General features: G+C 43.4%; 1 protein-coding gene and 1 long non-coding RNA gene across 2 annotated transcripts in view; both read left to right on the top strand.

The window, feature by feature from the left end:
* The window catches only part of RBFOX1 (RNA binding fox-1 homolog 1), a 2532432-nt gene that overhangs the window by 851782 nt on the left and 1662951 nt on the right, over positions 1-17699 (top strand).
* LOC116536192 overlaps positions 833-17699 on the top strand; it is a 20076-nt gene continuing 3209 nt past the window's right edge. The window contains exons 1-2 of the long non-coding RNA XR_004262523.1: positions 833-1477; positions 9551-9556. This is a non-coding gene — a long non-coding RNA (uncharacterized LOC116536192). The remainder of the gene's footprint in view (positions 1478-9550; positions 9557-17699) is intronic.

The raw sequence follows: 17699 nt of genomic DNA on the forward strand, positions 1-17699 counted from the left end.
TACTCCTGAACTTAGAATGTTTTTAAAAATTAATGCTTCATTTGTTAAATAACCAAATTAGCTGCAAATTAGTCTACAGTAAAATATTGATAAACCTAATCTAGCAACACATTTTAAGGGCATAATACAGTATTATTGACTATAGGCACTGTGCTGTATAGTAAATCACTGGAACTAATTCATTTTACACAGCGTAACTTTAAAGCCAATTGAACAACCTCCCATTGCCCCCTTCCCCGGCTCCTGATGACCACCATTCTTCCCTCAGCTTCTGTGAGTTTGGCTATTACAGACACTTCATATAAGTAGAATCATGCAGTGTTTATCCTTCTGTGACTGGCTTATTTCTCCAGAATAATGTCCTCCAGGTTCATAAATATGGTTGCAAATGGCAGGATTTCCTTCTTCTTTAAGGCTGAATGATATTTCATTGTACGTATGTACTACATTTTCTTTATCCATTTGTTTTAGTCAGTTATCGCTTTGCTAATAAAGATATAACCAAGACTGGGTAATTTACAAAGAAAAAGAGGTTTAATGGACTCCCAGCTCCACATGGCTGGAGAGACCTCACAATCATGGTGAAAGGTGAAGGAGCAGTAAAGGCATGTCTTACATGGCGGCAGGCAAGAGAGCTTGTTCAAGGGAACTGCCTTTTATAAAATCATCAGATCTCATGAGACGTATTCACTATCAGAGAACAGCATGGAAAAACATCGACCCCTGTGATTCATTTACCTCCTACTGGGTCCTTCCCAATATATGTGGGGGTTATGGGAGCTACAATTTAAGATGAGATTTGGGTGGGGACACAGCCAAACCATATCACCCTTCACCTGTCAGTGGACGCTTAGGTTGCTTCCATATCTTGGCTATTGTGGTTAATGCTGCAGTAAACATAGGATTACAGATACTTCTTTGCTCTCATGATTTCATTTCTTTGTATATGTGCTCAGAAGTAAGATAGCTGCATCATCTGGCAATTCCATTAAAAAATGTTTTTTTGATTAACCTTTATACTGCTTTCCATAGTGGCTACACCATCTATATTCCAGTAAGCAATGACACAGGGTTCCAGTTTTTCCACATCCAGGCCAATACTTGTTTTTTTTTTTTTTAATTTTCCATTTTTTGGTAATAGGTATTGTAACAGGTATGGGGTGGTGTTTCATTTTGGTTTTGATTTGCATCTCCCTTAGGTTCAGGGATCTGTATTATGGACTTAAAATTTGTGAAGTTTTCCCTTTGTTAAGTGTTCTTTACCACCTCCATGTTACGATCTCATGTTAAATGTTCTTAAACACCGTCTACCCCACTCCACTTACCAAACAAAGGGAAACTTTTGGACATGAAAGATGTGTCTGTTCCTGTGATTGCGGGGATGGTTTCACAGGCATCTGCATATGCCCAAGCTCATCAAATTGTCTACGTTAAATATGTGCAGTGTTCTCTATGTACACTATACCTCTGTAAAACCGTAAAAATCTATGATACTTGGCCAGGCGAGGTGGCTCATGCCTGTAATCCCAGCACTTTGGGAGGCCGAGTTGGGTGGATCACGAGGTCAGGAGATCAAGACCATCCTGGCCAACATGGTGAAATCCCATCTCTATTAAAAAACAAAAACAAAAACAAAAACAAACAAAACAAAAACAAACAAAAAAAAACAATGATATTCTTTTGTGAAAGCCTACATATTTATGGACATATCTCAGTCACATTTTGTGACTAGCTACGAGGAGTCAGAAGTTGCATCTAATGAGTTTCTTTACCAGTGTTGTGAATTCTCAGAATTAGTTACAAACCTTAATATCTAGTGAGGGTTGGCCACAGTTGACAACTCAGCCTTCATCCCTTAATATCATCTACTCCAGTCGAGCCCAGGGCTGAGGTGAACTTCACAGGATGCATGGTTAAGAAAAAAATGACTCCAATGAGCCGGTTTTAGGTTGGTGCAAATAGAATGGCGGTTTTTGCCAAATCTTTCTACACCAACCCAATAGAGTTCTCTCTCATATCTGGGATTGGTCATGGGCCCCAGAGAGATCGTAGACACTAGCATGTCTTAACTTTCAGTTAGTTCAATCTGATGTGGCATTTGGGGACTCAAAAACCAAGGAAGTTCACCATGACTATTATTATTGTTTTCAAGAGTATGTTAATAGAAGCAGCTGCTTAGCCCAAAATATGTGTATCATGTTGAATTGGTGTAAGCATTTCTACCATGTTTGCTTTAAAATGTAATATACTTCACTTTCAGAACTGAAATAACAAATTTTTGGTGCACAAATATGTTAAAGGCTATTACAGAAAATAGAATGCATAATCTTCTTGGATTCCTATTTTATCATAAATATGTAAATTTTTAATAGAGTTTTTATATTAAGTGTTCCCACTAATTATTTTTACATTGCTGGAATGTTTTGAAGTAAAATCATGAAAGGTATATATTTTTTTATTTGCTAGGGCTCTTTTAATTGCAGGTGATAGAGACTCAATTCAGCAAGGTTAAATAAGATAGGAATTGGTGGTGGGACTGGAGGTGGCACGTTATGGGCACTGGCTTCAGGCACAGCATGATCCAGGAGCTCCCATCAATGTAGTCAAGATTCTTTCTCTCTCTCCCTCTCTGTTTCTTGCACAGTTGTGCTGACTTTCTGAATGTAGTAACCATGTTTACCTGTGACTAGTTAGTAATTCCATGTCAAGCATTTCACCCCCTTATAGCTCTGCATATATATCGTGTGCAGATATGTTCTAGAATGATTGGAAATGGCCTGGCTTTAGCTGGAGGATGGGGGTCCTGTTAAGGACAAAATTAACCATGATGCTTGTTAAAGACAGTAAGAAAGGTCAGGCGCGGTGGCTCACCTTTGTAATCCTAGCACTTTGGGAAGCCGAGGTGGGTGGATCATGAGGTCAGAAGTTCAAAACCAGCCTGGCCAACATGGTGAAACCCCGTCTCTACTAAAAATACAAAAATTAGCCAGGCATGGTGGCAGGCAGCTATAATCCCAGCTACTTGGGAGGCCGAGGCAGGAGAGTTGCTTCAATCCGGGAGGCGGAGGTTGCAGTGAGCCTAGATGGTGCTGCTGCACTTTAACCTGGGCGACAGAACAAGACTCCATCTCAATTAAAAAAAAAAGAAAACAGTAACAAATACTTTATTCACAAAGGACTGTCATGATAGGTGCAATGGGGTTGTGCAGCAGGGGAGAGAGATTGGGCTCAATTCTGAACACAGCAAGCAAAGGTGATGATTTATAGCCATGAAGCAGAGTGAGAGTCAGTGGATGGAGACAGCAGAGGTAAGGGAGGATTCTGGCTAAACTGACTAACAGGTTCTTGCTCAAACTGTGCAATGCAGAGGTGGCACAGAAGCTCAAGCGTCCGGCCTCACCGGGGAGAGGATTCAGATGAGTCTGAAGTATGCTATTCATATCTGTAATTTCAGTGACTCGAAAGGCTGAGGTGGGAGGATTGCTTGAGGCCAGGAGTTCGAGACCAGCCTGGGCAACACAGCAAGATGCTGTCTCTAAAAAAACATAATTAAAAAGTAAAAGAAGGGTGTGACTGGAATCTGGTCATGGAGAAAATCTTTTTCAGTGGCTACCCTGAAAACATGGAACGGAAACCCCAGAACAGAGCGGGGGTTCTTTTACTAGAGAAGCTGCATAGTCAATAATAAAGAATATCCCTGCTTCCACTGCTCCCATTTATCAGATGCAGAGAATGAAATTTGTAGAAGTGATGTGACTTGAACGAGGTCACTCAGGTAGTAAGCAGGGAGGTGAAATTAAAAGGTTGAATTTAAAATGAATGCTTTGTAATGTCAGTATAGATGCATAAACTTTGATGAGCTTTGAGAAGTAAGATCCCCACATTTCATCTAGCTTTCTGGGGAGGTGCAAAATAAATAGAGAAATATTCGTTTGCTCATCTGTTTGACAAATATCAATTGATACTCTGTGTACTAGGTGCTGTGACGAGCACTACAGAAATAGCAGAGAACAATGTAGAGAAAATGCCATGTCTTGTGAATCTTACATTCCTATACGCCATGAGAATAAAGTACTGCTTTCGAAAATATAATGTGTACCTTGTAGTAATAGAACACATTTTGCTGTTTCTGAGATGTGATAAGTAAATCATAAGATTTACACCATTGAACAAAGATGTAATTCTTGTTACACATACACACACACGTTTAATCAGGACATAAATCGAGATTTTGTGGTATTAATCCAGTCCATTCAACTAGGGTTGAATAATCTGTTGCTATTTTAAATGTAGTTCCTCTCTCCTTAAAATGATTAAATCATGGCCCCAGAAGGAACTTGGGGAACTTGTAATCCATCCCCATGTCATGGATAAAAAATTAACAGAATTAACTGCAGCTATCTCAAACAAAAACATACAATAATAACCCCCGTTTATTCTGTGCCTGCCAGGCACCGTGCAGATTATGTATTGTGCACTGTCTCATTTAATGCTCATGACAACCTAATGAGGCAGGTACATTTGACTATCAGTCCCATTTTATAGTAGACAAGACGGAGGCTTATAAGTTACATATACTTAATTTTTTTTGAGACCGAGTTTCACTCTTGTCACCCAAGCTGGAGTGCAATGGCACGATCTCGCCTTACTGCAGCCTCCACCTCCTGGGCTCAAGTGATTCTTGTGCCTCAGCCTCCTGAGTAGCTGGAATTACAGGTGCCCGCCACCACGCCCGAGTAATTTTTTTTGTATCTTTTGTAGAGATAGGGTTTCACCATCTTGGCCAGGCTGGTCTCGAACTCCTGACCTCAGGTGATCCACCTACCTGGACTCTCAAAGTGCTGGGATTACAGGCGTGAGCCACCACACCTGGCCAAGTTACATATACTTTTTAACTGCATGGCCTTTGGTAGGTCAGCAAATGCCCATGCAGTGTTTGCCTGAGCTCTTGCATCAACCTTACCTGTTTTGCTTTTTTTAGTTTGGGTCTTGTTCTGTCATCCAGGCTGGAGGACAGCGGTATGATCATAGCTCACTGCAGTCTTGATCTCCTAGCCTCAAGGGATGCTCTCACCTCTGTCTCCCAGCCTTGCCTTTTAAGAGCCTTAGGACTCTTCACCTGGGAAATCTATACAATTTTTTTTTATTATATGTAAGGAAGAACACAACTTTTCTTCTGTGAATACTGCTTCAAAGACACAGAATCCACTGTAGATAGGCAGGTAGATAGACAAGCTTATTGTGAAGCTCGTTAATGTTGATGGAATGGGACAGATGGGGTCATCTAAAGGGTTCTTGGTAAAGGTACAAAAAGCAAAGCCATGAGACCAGAAGTGGGAGCAGAAACAGCTGGAGCTCAATCAGTGGGCTTCAAAATTTTGGCTCAAGGTGGGAACATGCAAGTTGATGGTCAAGTTCATTGCTCAGTAATGCCTTGAATGAGATAAACAGCAATGCTAGAATCCAGGGGATTGTGATCCCTGGAGCTTGGCAGCCAGCGCCTAGCCTGCTTGAGAGTCCAGATGAAGTGCTCAGTGAATTTAGTTTCATTCACAGCCTGGTAAGCCTAGATTGGTAGTCCTCTCTGGTGTCGTTTACTGGAGAACATGAAATGGGGATGACGACTTTAAATACCCTCCAGAGTTAGACAGCTTCTAGACACAGAAGTCCAGCCTCTTGTACCATATCGCATGTCAGACCCTGCCACAGTTCCCTGCTGACATTTCAGAGGTGGGCAGACACCATGATGTTGCAGTTGACATGGCAGCTTGGCCAGGTATGAGCTCGCATGTGGCGCATTTATTGCTATAGGTGTTAAAAAACAAATCACGTCTTTAAAAGGTCAACATGGTTTATACTAATTATATGACTATTGAAAGGCACAGTTTGGGGCATGCCTGTTTATTATGATTCAAATTAGAGAAGTGATACTGCTTCATTGCAGAGAACCAGGAAGGGAAAAAGAAAGAAAATCACCCATAGCCACCACTATCCTTCTTGGAATTGGGGTGTGCCCTCTAACCTCCTCAAGATGATGGTTTCCATGGAACTTTGCCCTTGAAGTTATCTATACTTTTTAACTACGTCGCGTTGCGTAGGTCAACAAGTACCCATGCAGTGTTCCCCGCGGTCTCACGCCAACCTTGCCTTTTTATTTTTTAGTCGGGGAGAGCTTTGGGTCTTGCTCTGCTACCCAGGCTGGAGTCCCGTGGTGCAATCATAGTTCACTGCAGCCTCAACTTCCTAGCCTCAAGTGACTTCCCACCTCTGCCTCCCAGCCCTGCCTTTTGGGAGTGTGTGTGATGTGATAGCAATATCCAAGGAGTAGATGTTGGCAGAGCTGCTCTCATGCTGCCATGCAATGCAGCCACCAGGGAATGAGTGATGTCTCAGTACAATGGAGAGAACTTTAATCCCAGGCTAGACATAGCTGAATCTGAGATGGTACATTTTGTTGATAACACACCAGTCATCTGGGGTGCCTTGATCCTGCTCATCTTTTTCTAATCTTTAGGTTCCTCATCTTTCAGGGGAGGGTAAGAGCTGCTGTGTCCTTTCTCAGTCCCACACCTTGAACATGTGGTGTAATGTGTAAGGAAATGGTTTGCACGTCACAAATCGTGGAAATAAAGGGTTGTTGTCATTGCTATTAATATTGTTAAATAGAGTTTCTAGTATGCCGTGTTGGTAAAGAGCAAGTCTCTAGAGTAAGCTTCTCCAACCCATGCCCCAAAGCCAGGCTGCAGGTAGCCCAGGATGGTGTTGAATGTGGCCCAGCACAAATTCATAATTTTCTTAAAGCCTTAGGAGGATTTTGTAAATTTTTTTTTCAGCTCATCAGCTATCGTCAGTATTAGTGTATTTTATGTGTGACGCAAGACAGTTCTTCTTCTTCCAGTGTGGTCCAGGGAAGCCAAAACTTTGGGCATGCCTGCTCAAGAGCCAGTCCTAACTCCGCTATTTTCCACCTAGCTGTGTGACCTTGGGCAAGTTACTTAACCTCTCTGATGATCACTGACTTCTCCTGGAGGTGCTGCTGCATTTTTACCTCTCTCATAAGATTGCTGTGAGGATGCTGAGACAAGCAGGCCATGGTGCTTGCAGCAACACCCAGCAGGTAGCAAGAGGACCACCAGTGGTAGCCATCAGTGTTTTTATTTGATGATCCAGAACATGTATCGCTTCTATTGTACTTTGACTAGTCTGTTGTCGTCCTGGCTTTTCCATGTCTTTAAGTTCTTTGCTGTCTTAGAAGTAGTTTATTTTCATGGCTGTAAGAATCTGTCTGAAAACTATACATGGTGAATCATGTTAATGTGGTAAGCTGTAAACATGTCATTTATCACAGAATCCCAGATCATGATTTATCCTTCCACAGATAGCCTTTATTATATAAGCTTGTAGTATATATTTAATGAACTAGTGTGAAAGTTCTTTTGGTCTGGCTGGTTGCGGTGGCCGACGCCTGTAATCCACCACTTTGGGAGCTGAGGGAGACAGATCACTTGAGGTCAGGAGTTTGAGACCAGCCTGGCCAACATGGTAAAACCTCATCTCTGCTAAAAATACGAAAAATAGCTGGGCATGGTGGCATGCGCCTGTAATCCCAGCTACTCAGGAGGCTGAGGCAGGAGAACCACTTGAACCGGGGAGGTAGAGGTTGCAGTGAGCAGAGATCGCACCACTGTACTCTAGCCTGGGAGACAAAGTGAGACTCTGTCTCAAACTAAAAAATAAATAAATAAAAATAAAAGTCCTTTTTTTCTTATTTTTTATTTATTTTTTAAGATAGGATCTTGCTCTGTTGCCCAGGCTGGAGTGTGGCGGCATGAACATGGTTCACTGCAGCTTTGATCTCCTGGGCTCAACTGATCTTCCTGCCTCAGCCTCCTGAGTAGCTGGGAGCACAGGCGTGTGCTACCACCCCTGGCTAACTTTCTAAATTGTTTGTAGAGGTGAGGTCTCTACAACTCGCTGAGTTGACCAGGCTGGTCTCAAGTGATCCACCTGTCTCAGCCTCCCATAATGAGCCACCACTCCTGGATGTAAAAGTTCCTTTAAAATGGTATTCTCTGCCTGAGTATGGCGGGTCATGCGTCTAATCCCCAGAACTTTGGGAGGCTAAGGCAGGAGGATCAGTTGAGCTCAAGAGTTCAAGATCAGCCTGGACAACACAGGGAGACCCTGTCTCTACAAAAAGTTACATAAATTAGCCAGATGTGATGGCACACACCTGTGGTCCTAGCTACTCAAAAGGCTGACACGGGTGGATGGCTTGAGCCCAGCACTTGCAGGCTAGCTGGAGCTGTAATTGTTATCACTGCACCTCAGCCTGGGCAACAGAGCAAGACCCTATCTCAAGAAAAAAAGAAAAAGCATTTTTCTTGTAATTTTTAAAGACTTCCTTCCAGTACAAAACACTGTCTAGTCGATTGAGAATTAAAATACTAAGTGTCTAGTCTATTGAGAATTAACTTAGAATGCTCATATGTCTTGGATTGACTTTTTAAACCCTGTTCTGCATTCTTAAACCATTTGTGATTGAGGCTTACAACCATGTAACAATCCTTTTAAGTTCTGAGAGTGAATTTAAGTCCAGTAATGCTCTTAAGGAAAGAGAGAGGTGTCTGTTTTCTCATATGAAGAGGATATCTTGAAGGGAGCCATATGGGCTATACATCTACCTTGGGGTATACTTGACAGGGAGAGGCAAGGAGAGGCAGGTTCAGGATTTCCCATCCCAATCTTTCTTTGGTGCCGGGGAGGCAGAGGTTGCAGTGAGCCAAGATCACACCACTGCACACCAGCCTGGGAGACAGAGTGAGGCTCTGTCTCAAACTAAAAAATAAAAATAAAAGTCCTTTTTTTCTTATTATTTTATTTATTTTTTGAGATAGGGTCTTGCTCCGTTGCCCAGGCTGGAGTGTGGCAGCATAAACATGGTTCACTGCATCCTTGACCTCCTGCGCTCAAGTCAGCGTCCTGCTTTGGCCTCCTGAGTAGCTGGGAGCACAGGTGTGTGCCACCATGCCTGGCTAATTGATCCATGATTTCCTCCTTGATCCCACAGAATAAGCAGTGTTGACCTTGTGTGGATCATGGGTAGGTAAAGGTGGTTGATACCACTGTTTCCTGCTTCACATGAGTCAGAGAGCCTGGGTGTCTCTGGCCTGCAGGGTTCCAGCCCTCACCTCAGGTCAGCAGTGTGTGAATCCTCTGTTGACCCACGGGTACCACTTGGTAGATTCACCAGAGCTCCTGTTGTGTACCAAGCATTGGCCTGTGTGCTGTTGCCAGCAAAACAGGTGTGATCCTCAGGGAGCCTCAAGTCTGGAGGGGCAGGCAATTATTGATTGAACAAACTTACAATGAATGTATAATTAAGACAGGGACATTTACTGCAAAGGAAAAATAAAGAGAGTCTTTAAATCAAACGACACATAGCACCGACTTGGGCTGAGTTGGAAATGACTAGTTTATGAACAGGGATATATTTTTTAAAAGATTTACTCTCCTCTCAATGAATAATTTATTAAATACGAAAAGCAAGAGAAATGTGATTAAAGGAATGCCGCATTTTTGGGGAAACTGTTGTTGAGAGTTTGAAACAGACTTTTTGATAACCAGCCAATTGCGCAGGCTGGTGCCACGTTTTCAGTGCCCTCTGATACGTGCATGTGAAAAAGCTGCTTATTTTCCTGTTTAATATCAATCTGTTGATTTCAAAATACGCGGAGAGAAAATCAGAGACATTGTCCGCATTTGGAGATACTCAGAAGCACAAATGTAAATCCTAGAAGAACGCTTGTTGTGACCTGAAGCCTCCTGAGAGGAGAATTTTATTTACTTACCAGACTCGTGTGAGGTTGATTGGTCTAATAAAACTGGATTTTAAATGAATGTGGAGCATGGTGTCCCTTTGCCCTGGGTATTTAAAAATAGACCAAGAATTTCTCCTAGGGCATCTTTCAGATACACTTTAGCAGACTCATGAAAGCTGTTCCTGGGACTCATTTAAATCTGAAACAAAATGAGCATTTAACAAGGTGAGTTGGTTCAGGTTAAAAGCGTCTCCTCCTTTCAGCTCATCGGAAATCATCTCTCACTGGACACGGTTCCCCCAAGACTGGCTAGGCTGGTCCCCTGGGTGCTGAAATGATCGGTAAAACATTCCGGAGTTCAGGTCTCTGTTCTCATGTTTCTCTGCCAGACGCCTGGAAATGTGAATTTGCCTACACATGTTGAGATGTTTTTTACACTTGCATGCTTCTGGGCTGAAGATGAAGGTGGTTGCTTTTCTTCCCCTTCCCCTTTTCAATATTGTAGGGACCAAGCGGTTTGTTGCTCTCTGCTGCCCCCTGTTGCTCTTAAATGGGAACAGCTGGTTTTCTACTGAAGGTGATTCTTAAAATAACCATTACAAAGAGCTTCTTATGAGGTTGAACACTGGGTTCCTAGCTTCATGTGAGGTTGGCTGATTTTTTTTTTTTAAACTGACTTTTAAATAAAAGTTGAGCTAAATGGGAAAGAAGGTATCTATCAATAGCAGGAATCCCAGGGTTAATGGGATACCCAAAGAAGAAAGTAAGTGGCTGTGAGCCTCTCTTTGCATCACTGGTACATTCCATCTACCTGCAGCTAAGCTTGGTTACCTGAGAGCCCTTGTCCTTTTAATTGAGCCCTGGAGTTATGTTCATTTAAACAAACATCCTCCTAGCTCCAGTTTATCCAGATCCTGCATGAGTGGCTGGGGTTTCCAGAAAGGAGGGATTATAGCCACATGGTGAGTAGTTAATGTGAGTTTGGAGGTAAAGCTTCAACTCTTTTCAACCATATGGCTCTGAGCCTTGGTGTCTGTGTCTGTATAATGAGGATTATGGTAATACCTGATTCAGAGGTGGTTGTGTGAAGCAGTGAGAAACTTAAACAATTCATGATTTGTTGGTCAGTTACTATTGCCTGTGCTTTTTTTTTTTTTTTTTTTTCCCGAGATGGAGTCTCACTCTGTCACCCAGGCTGGGGCGCAGTGGCATGATCTTGGCTCGCTGCAGTGTCTGCCTCCTGGGTTCAAGCAGTCCTCCTGCATCACCCTCCCAAGTAGTAGCTGGGATTACAGGCATGTGCCACCACATCCGGCTAAGTTTTTTTGTATTTTTAGTAGACACGGGGTCTCACCATGTTGGCCAGGCTGGTCTTAAACTCCTGACATCAGATGATCCACCTACCTCGGTCTCCCAAAGTGCTGGGATTACAGGTGTGAGCCACTGCGCCTGGCTGCCAGTGCATTTGAAGCACTCTGCGTTCGATAGCTTTTTCATCCTTACAAAGACAGCAAAGATGCTTGTCTCTTCCCTTTCAAATCAGAGGGAAAACCGTTCCTAGCAGCCCTTAGGAAACCTTCTCTTCATCTCCTTGACCAGGTTTGTATCCCATGCCTTTGCCTAAACCAACCTCTGGCAACAGGGATGGAAAGATAAGCTGTGCTTAGATTAATCAGAATGATCCCTGAGGAAGGGACGATATTCTCTGAGCTCACAGAGAATAACCATTCAAATAGAACTGGATCTGAGTCAGGAAGAGAGAACACCCTGGGGATGTCAGCTTGGTTAGCAACCAGCACGGTCTACCTTACATAGCTGCCAGATGATGCTCTTGAACCCAATAGCCCAAATCTCATGGGTGCCATGGGAAGTGCTTGTCACAGGGCGTAGCCCATAGCACTCCCACTGGACAAATTCACCCAATCACTGTTCTCAGGAAGGTCATGCTGTAATGGATAAGACACACTCATAAGTTATTTATTTATTTATTTATTTTGACATGGAGTTTCACTCTTGTTGCCCAGGCTGGAGTGCAACGGAGTGATCTCGGCTCACTGCAACTTCCGCCTCATGGGTTCAAGCAATTCTCCTACCTCAGCCTCCTGAGTAGCTGGGATTACAGGCATGCACCACCACGCCCGGTTAATTTTGTATTTTTAGGAGAGACGGGGTTTCTCCATGTTGGTCACGCTGGTCTCGAACTCATGACCTCAGGTGATCTGCCCACTTCAGACTCCCGAAGTGCGGGGATTGCAGGCATGAGCCACTGTGCCTGGCCATAAGCAGATATTTTCATGGCAAGATGGAACATGCCTTATTAGCTGCAGTCACAGACATTTATGGAGACTCAGAAGGTCCCTCATGTTTGAAACATGTGTTTCTACATAGGCTGTTTACATTTATTTCTTTCAACTGTGTGTCACTTCTTGCCTTCATCCCGCCTTTGGTCCAGTTTTGATTTTGGTTTTGGTTTTTGAGATAGGGTCTTGCTTTCTCATCCAGGCTGGAGTGCATTGGCACAGTCACAGCTCACCACAGCCTGAACCTCTGGGACTCAGGTCATCTTCCAGCCTCAGCTTCCCAAGTAGCTGACCACTGACACGCACCACCACGCCCAGCTACTATTTTAATTATTTGTAGACATAGGGTCTCACTGTGTTTCCCAGATGAGTCTCAAATTCCTGGGCTCATACAGTCCTCCCGCCTTGGCCTCCCAAACTGCTGGGATGATATGTGTGAGCCACCGGACCTAGCCCCACCTCTGGTCAGAATCCCTCAACTGCAAATATCCTTTTTCACCCACGCTCCCATCTTCTCTAATCCCAGGGAACACTGGCAATCTTTAAGCAGAATAATTGGCTGCCGGAAAGCCTGTGGATTTATTTGGAGCATGGGTCAAGAAGAAATCTCCCAAAGGAGCTTGGGGGCATTCTCCATTTGATTTCATTATTCAAAAAATGACGTCGAATTTTAGAAGAGGAGAAAAACATTCAGTAGAGTATCCTGGTTACAGCCTCAGCTTTGCTACTCAACACTGTTTCTACCTGAACAACTTGGAGTTATGGGCCTGAGCTTTTCTATCTGGAAATAGGGGTAATAATAACATGTCCCTCTTGGGGTGCTCTGAGCAGTCATTGGCAGAACATTTTTAAAGTGTTTTTGCACAGTGGCGAGAAATTTGCTGTATTTAATGGTCCTTCCTCATGATTTTATTTTTATTTGTTTTTATTTTTTGAGACAGGGTCTCACTCTGTCAGCAAGGCTGGAGTACAGCAGTATAACCATGGCTCACTGCAGCCTCAACCTCCCAGGCTCAGGTGAGCCCCTCATCTCTGCCTCCCGAGCAGCCGAGACCAGAGATGTGAACCACAGATGTGAACCACCACGCCCAGCTACTTTTTGTATTTTTTGTAAAGATGGAGGGGTCTTACCATGTTGCCCAGGCTGATCTCCATCACTTAGGCTCAAGTGATTCTCCTGCCCCGGCCTTCCAATATGCAGGAATTACAGGTGAGAACCGCTGCACCTGGCCCCTTCCTCATTCTTTTAAAAATATTTTAACTTTCAAAAGGTTAAGGATCCTTTATAATGATTTGCTAGTTTAGAAAAAAAAAATAGTGACATCGTGAAAAAATAAGCCTGCTCTCTCTTTCATTTTCTGTGATTACCTGTTGGGATTCCTTGGTTAGGAGCTAAGGTGAGGCATTCTAGGGTGTTCAGGGGCCCACCTCTTCACAGGGAAGACCAAGCTTTCTTGTCCACCTGCTTTGCAGAACAAACATCTTAGAACTCCACAGATGGGGAGTCAGAGACCCTGAGTGATTAAGTAATTTTGACCTTGAACTATTTATTTGACTTGAAGTGGCTAATGGCCAGATAAGTACTCTGAGATGGTATCTCAGCTTCTGCTATCTTTCCTGTGAGAAAAAGAAAAAAAAGATCTTGATAGTGATCAGAATTCATTTGCAGAAGTGGTTTCCTTTTCCCCAGTCAACTCCTCAGAATCGCCTTCTGTCCTCTGTGAGCGTTCTTCATTCATTCATTCAACTCATTCAAAGCTGTCTCAGGCACCGTGCTGGGGGCTGGGTGAGAGTGGGGAGTCCTTTCTTCAGGGGCTCAGTTCTGCTCCTGTATGCATTCTTCCTCCATAACTTTCAGATCCAGGACCTCTCCTGTGGGCAAGATCTGCTTGTTTTCTCCACATGACTCTTTGGGTCAGAAACATTTGCCTGACTTTGAGGCTCACACCCAGGTTTTTAGGACACCCTGGGTTCTATGCCTCTGATGACTTGAAGGCAGGCAGGGAAAGTAGCAGTGTGTGTGTGTGTGTGTGTGTGTGTGAGTGAGAGATGGTGCTTCCGCCCAGGTTTTTAGGACACCCTGGGTTCTATGCCTCTGATGACCTGAGGGCAGGCAGGGAAAGTAGCAGTGTGTGTGTGTGTGTGTGTGTGTGTGTGTGTGTGTGTGTGTGTGAGAGAGATGGTGCTTCCGCATGTAAAGAGATGGTGCTTCCCATGGTGCTGAAATTTTGCCCTCCCCAAGAGTTGGTTCCCTTCACCAAACTTTAATTTTCTCTGAACTCCATCTTATCTTTGTAAGATAGAAGTGTTGATTTTTTTTAAGCTCTAGAATACATGTGCCGAACGTGTAGGCTCGTGGAGATTTGCTGCACCGATTGACCCATCACCTACGTATTAAGCGGCACATGCATTATCCCTTTATCCTGATCCTCTTCCTCCCCGCAACCCCCGTACAGACCCCACTGTGTGATGTTCCCCTCCCTGTGTCCCTGTGTTTTCATTGTTCAGCTCCCACTCATGAGTGAGAACACGTGGTGTTTGGTTTTCTGCTCCTGTGTTGTTTTGCTGAGGATGATGGCTTCCAGCTGCATCCATGTCCCTACAAAGGACATGATCTCATTCCTTTTTATGGCTGCATAGTATTCCATGGTGTATACGCACCACTTACCTAGTAACAGACAAGCACATGTATTGGGTTTGAATTTTGAAAGTCAACTGTTGGAAGGGAACCCCTAGGTGTCATTTACATGCTGAGTGCCTTCCCACGACCATGTTATTTGCTGTTCACCCAGCCCTGTGCATTCTGTTTCTCATATTTTTTTCATGCAAGTGTTCTGCTGCCAAAAGTTACTCTGTATAGCATTTAAAATCGACTCTGAGTCAGTTCTGCAGAGCAGTCGGTGGCAATCTCCTTTTACCAACTCCATCTGAGAGTTCCTGTGACAACAGCATCCCCATTTATTGAGGACTGAGCGTTCTTTTAGATCCTGCTTAAATATTAACCGGTAGTGAACGAAGGATCTTTAGTAACTGTCATGAAACAGAGCTCATGTCTATGCTACTGACTTGGCTGGGGGTACATGCTCGGTTGGGGTTCATTATATCTGAACTCATATCGGGGAGATGATTTACTGTTTCTCAATAAAAGATGGAGTTTTGAAGAACGCCCTCCTTTGTGTGAGATTGAAACATGTGGCTAAGTCCATTGCATCACTTTGCACAAAAGAGATATTCAGCAGGTATTTATTAAGCTAAACTGAATCATGCTCAAAGATACACCTCTTCCCTACGTACCGCTCAGTTGAATGTAACATGAAAGAGAGAACGCATCATGTTCATGCTTCTTTGGGGTCTTTACTTACTTTTTTTTTTTTTTTTTAATTTTGTCCCACAACTCAATATTCTGTTCTTTTATTATTATTATTATTATTATTATTATTATACTGTAAGTTCCGGGGTACATATGCAGATCATGCAGGATTATTACATAGGTATACACATGCTGTGGTGGTTTACTGCATCCATCCCCCCATCACCTATATTAGGTATTTCTGCTAATGTTACCCTTCCCAAGTCCCCCTACTGCCTGGTATCCCCGCTCTAGCCCCGCCACCCCGCAACAGGCAGACTTTCCTTGTTGAAGGCTTTCTGTTGTTTAGAGAAAGAACCCGGTATGATAGCCAGGAAAACACAGAGCTGGCAACTGAGTTACAAAGGTGTACCCACAGCTCACGCTAGGGAAACCTTCTCACACAGGTAGATACACATTGAGTGGTGATGTGAGTGAGAAGCATTGACATCCACAGTGTCCCAAAAGGAAGAGAGACAAATTTGACAGAAATCCAATTTCTGTCACCAGATTTAGAGGATGAGATGAAAAGTTAGATTTATGAGGATAGATTCACTCTCTCTAGGTATTATGACTTCAGAACGGCTGCCAGGTGAAAAGTGGCACATTTTTTGGGGAATTTAGGTCCAATGGAAAGGTGTTTCCTTAGGCAGACAGTGAAACTCGATCTGTCTGTCCATATTTTTTGCCTTTGAGCACACATGTGCATGCAAGCTTTTAATTAACCAAGAATTTAACATTTATATATGTACATGTATATAGTATATATTTACGTGTATATATAGAAAAAGGATAAAACGAAGTTCAAAATTCAGCTGTGATGCCAATATCCGTAGATAACTATTGCTAACACTTTCTAGCCTTCTTTCTCTGTGTGTATATACATATTTGGAATCACTGTAACCTGCTTTGTCTTAAGGCAGCATGAATTTTTTTTTTTTTTTTTTTTTTTTTTGAGACAGAGCCTTGCTCTGTCACCAGGCTGGAGCGCAGTGGCGTAATCTCAGCTCACTGCAACCTCCACCTCCTGGGTTAAAGCGATTCTTCCGCCTCAGCCTCCCGAGTAGCTGGGACTACAGGAGCGCGCCAAACGCCCAGCTGATTTTTGTATTTTAATAGATAGGGGGTTTCACCATGTTGGCCAGTTGGTCTCGATCTCTTGACCTCGTGATCCACCCGCCTCGGCCTCTCAAAGTGCTGGGATTACAGGCTTGAGCCACTGCGCCCGGCCATGAATATTTCTTATTGCTCTAAATGTGCTTCTAAAATCTAATATTTTAAATAGCCATATAGTGTTCCGTTATTTGGATGCGGAGTAGAAAACTGATTCCCCTTTACTAGATATTCATCGTATTTCTTATATAAAAACTCCCCTGTGTGTGTAACTTTTATTCTAATCAAGCATATTTTTTTACAATTTCTAAAGCAGCCACAACAAACTTTCTACAAGGCGAATTTGAGAAGAGGGACTGCAGTCTCTTCATTTCAACCTTGTCATCTGTGTCAGTGATCATAGAACCTATTCAGATTTGCTCCACCAGAAAACTTACCCTCTTAGTTAACTTTTTGTTTATTTTCAGCCGTATTGCATCAGATGGATCATATCCGTTTTTCCTCAGGAGTGTTTCTGAAACCACTGAACAATATGGAATGGAACATGTCAGTAAGGGTGTTTTTACAGATACCTTTTTGTCACACAGGTGTTTGTTAGCCAGAGAGGTGTGGTTAATCATGTTCTCTGATGTGGTTTAGTGATCTTCATTTGTCTATCATTAGGGGAATTTCTAGCTAATCTTTCCAAAGATGAATAAACAACTTAATCGTTCACTTTCCCATCCACCATTTAACTATCTATGCATTCTCCCTCCCTCCCTCTCTCCTTCCCTCCTTCCCTCATTTCCTTCCTTCCCTCCCTCCTTTGCCCCTTCTTCCTTTCTTCCTAATTGTTTTTAAAGTTCTGGGGTACATGTGCCGAATGTGTAGGTTTGTTACATAGATGCTGTGGTGGTTTGCTGCACCTGTTATCCCATCACCTAGGTATTAAGCCCCACGTGCATTAGCTACTTATCCCTCCCTCCCGCTCCCCCTCACCCCTTCCCCCTCGCCCCTTCCCCCTCACCCCTCACTCCTCGCCCGTCGCCCCTCACCCCTCCTCCCTCCTCCCTCCTCCCTCCTCCCTTCTTTCCTTCCTTCCTTCCTTCCTTCCTTCCTTCCTTCCTTCCTTCCTTC

Source organism: Sapajus apella, unplaced genomic scaffold, assembly GCF_009761245.1.
Source record: "Sapajus apella isolate SASKATOON/1434 unplaced genomic scaffold, GSC_monkey_1.0 scaffold99, whole genome shotgun sequence".
In the NCBI taxonomy this organism is placed as follows: Eukaryota; Metazoa; Chordata; class Mammalia; order Primates; family Cebidae; genus Sapajus; species Sapajus apella.